This window comes from Meles meles, chromosome 16, assembly GCF_922984935.1.
Source record: "Meles meles chromosome 16, mMelMel3.1 paternal haplotype, whole genome shotgun sequence".
NCBI lineage: Eukaryota > Metazoa > Chordata > Mammalia > Carnivora > Mustelidae > Meles > Meles meles.
The window spans coordinates 31,003,192-31,006,935 of record NC_060081.1 but is presented as its reverse complement, the minus strand read 5'-3'; positions in this window follow the sequence as shown (position 1 = coordinate 31,006,935).

Sequence of the window (3,744 nt, the reverse complement as noted above, 5' to 3'; positions counted from 1 at the left end):
ATGGGAAGTCTACATTTAATGTTAACGTTACTTCCTATCCTGTCTGGGAAACCCAATATTTGTACTACAAGACAGGTCAACCAGATGACCACAATACATTCTTTGAAATCATGTCATCATCAAAGGAAATTCAAGAGGGTCTTCTGAATAATGAGACCCCTTGAAATAGTTTTTGTCTCTTTAGTGAGTTCCTGAGCAAAGATTGATTGTGTCCAAGGCAGTGTGGCAGTCTTGAACTCAAAGGACACACCCTCTGGCTAAGGACATGAAACATCTGTCATATATGGTAGGGAGAAAGAGAGAGAGAGAGAGATCATGGTGATGGACTGGGTATATGAAATAATCAAAATAATTTATTTTTAAATTCTGATAAAATGGGAAAAATAAGCTTCATGTCTCAGTCCATTTGGGCTGCTATAACAAGTATGACCAACTGGATGACTTCAACACAGAAGTTAATTTCTCAGTGTTCTGGAGTCCCAAGATGAGGCATTGGCAGATTCAGTGCCAGAACCCTCTTCCTGACTCATAAACAGCCATCATTTCACTGTGCCCTCACATGGTGGGAGGGACAAGCAATCACTCTAGGGTCTCATTTACAAGGGCACTAAATCCAACCTGGGGGCTCCACCCTCATGACCTCAGCATCTCCCAAAGGCTTCACCTCCTAATGTCAGCACGCTGGGGTTAGGATCTCAACACACGAGTTTTGGAGGCACACAAACATTTGATCCATAACACCATGGTTGAAGAAAAATCCCGAGGAGGAACCCCTGCCAGATGGAAGGCAAATGGTGGAATTTGGAGAAGAAACTATAGCCCAAACACACATAGAGTATGCTTTTAGAAATCAGAAATAATTCTAGAAAACTAGAAATAGAGAATGTAACTACAAACCATTGGTGAAGGAAATGGAACAAAAGTTGGCCAATCAAAATACAAAAACAAACAAACAAATAAACAAAAAACAAGCTGGATTGAGTAACATGGGAAAGGACAAAGCAAGAAAGGTAAGTTAGAAAATATAAAACAAGATCAGGGATGTATGTCCAAACATCTTACTTGTAATATCTATAACTAATCAAATTTTATCCATTAAATATGTTGCATAGAGTCAAAAGGATAGAAAATTTGAAAAAGAGGATGCAAGACATGCAGTGTGGCACGCGCACGTGCACACACACACACACACACACACTTGAAGTTCCAGAGGAGAGAATAAGAAGAGGCAATATTCATTGATTTAAAAGCTGCACATTTTCCAGAATTAGCGAAAGACATACTCAGTCTCTAAAGTGCACAAGTCAAAGCAGGTTAAGTAAAATGAAATCAACACCTACACACATCATAGTAAAATTGTCAGAAAACAAAGACAAGACAAGCAGCAGGTCATAAAAACAGAAAGAAAAGATGGATTGCCTACACAGGAATGGTGATTAAATTGACATCTGGCACTGGTGGGATATCTTTAAATTATTATGGGAAAATAATTGCCAACTGTGAATAGTGTAGTTAGTGAAATCATTTTTCAAGAACAAGTGCAAAGTACAAAACAAAAACTAATAGAGTGCTCCACTCGACTCCCTCACTAATGAATTCCTTCAGGAGAAAGAGAAATTAGCCCCAAATGAAGACCGAGAATTCAAGAGGGCCATAAGAAGGAAGTTGTTGCTCTTGTGGGTAAATCAAAAACAATCATTAGCTATATAACTGGAACAGCAATGTCTACGTGGTGGAGTGAATCAGAGAGGGAAACAAAATCCTGAACAACAAGACTGTAGAAGTGGATGGGAGTAGCATCCTATAATCCTTCCAGTGGTTGGGAGAGCTTTAAATTTAAGTAAATATGACTGTTACAATTTCTAGATTAACCACAAATAGAAACACAACTTTTAATATAGTAGCAGGGAAAGTAAAATAAGAGAATCTGAGCAATCTGAGCTATAGAAAGAAAGGAGAAACACATTTAAAAGAAACAAAAGAAAGAAAAGGTGAGAAGTTTGTCCACACACATAAAAAAGAATTAGTGAAAACAAATTCAAAACAGTCAATAATTATATTCCAAGTAAATGGAGTAAATTCTTTTGTTGAAGACAAAGATTGTTGACATGGATAAAAAAATCCCAACTAGATGCTTTTTCAAGAGATATACCTCAACCTAAAAGTGTAATTATGAGGAACTATTGATACTGAAAGCATAGAAAATATTTACCAAATAAATATGAATTAAATACCAGAGAAAATGGGCTATAGTTCAAAATAGGATGAGAGATCAAGAATAAAATTACATATGGTAAATACTCATGAGGAAAATTCAGGAATTCTTAACCTGTGTACACCTAAAAACACAACCCCAAAAGAATAAAGTAAAAATTGACAGAAATACAAGGAGAAACTAACAAATTGACTTTCATAATGTTCAGACCATGTATACACAATCCCAAAAACCAGCACATAAAATTTGGGACAGTAACTGGATATCGTTTTGACTGACAAAAATGGCTGTTTGATTGGATTCAAGCTTTGTTTACAAAACTGAATTCAGTAAATCCAGTCTGTGGGCAGATGGAATTACATTTATTTTATTTTTTATTATGTGATGTTAGTCACCATACAGTACATCAATAGTTTTTGATGTAATGTTCCAAGATTCATTGCTTATGTACAACACCATGAAATACATGCCCTCCTTAATACCCATCACCAAGCCAACACATCCCCCACCTCCCTCAACTCTAAAACCCTCAGTGTGTTTCTCAGAGTCCACAGTCTCTCATGGTTTGTCTCCCCCTCTTATGACCTCCCCTTCATTTTTCCCTTTCTTCTCCTAATGTCTCCCATGCTATTCCTCAAGTTCCACAAGTAAGTGAAACTATATGATAATCAACTTTCTCTGCTTGACTTATTTCACTCAGCATAATATATCCTCCAGTCCCATCCATGTTGATGCAAAAGTTAGGTATTCATCATTTCTTATGGCTGAGTAATATTCCATTCTGTATATGGATCACACCTTCTTTATCCTTTTGTCTGTTGAAGGGCATCTAGGCTCTTTCCTCAGCTTGGCTATTGTAGACATGGCTGCTATGAACATTGGAGTTCACATGGCCCTTCTTTTCACTACATCTGTACCTTTGGGATAAATACCCAGTAATGCAATTGCTGGGTCATAGGGTAGCTCTCTTTCCAACTTTTTGAAGAAACACTACACTGTTTTCCAAAGTGGTGCACCAAGTTGCATTCCCACCAACAGTGTAAGAGGGTTCCCTTTTCTCCATATCCTCTCCCACATTTGTTGTTTCTTGCCTTGTTAATTTTGAATTTTGCTAATTTTTAAATTTTAATTTAAATCTAATTTAATTTTTATTCTGGCTGGTGTAAGGATGTATCTCAATGTGGTTTTGATTTGAATTTCCCTGATGGCTAATGATGATGAACAATTTTTCATGTGTCTGTTAGCCATTGGTATGTCTTCTTTAGGGGAGTGTCTACTCATGTCTTCTGCCCATTTATTGACTTGATTATTTGTTTTTTGGGTGTTGAATTTGAGAAGTTCTTTATAAATCTTGGGTATCAGCCCTTTGTCTGTGGTGTCATTTGCAAGTATCTTCTCCAATTCTCTGTGTTGCCTCTTCATTTAGTTGACTGGTTCCTTTGCTGTGCAGAAGCTTTTGATCTTGACGAAGTCCCAAAAGTTCATTTTCACTTTTGTCTCCTTTGCTTTTACTCTATGGTCAAATAATC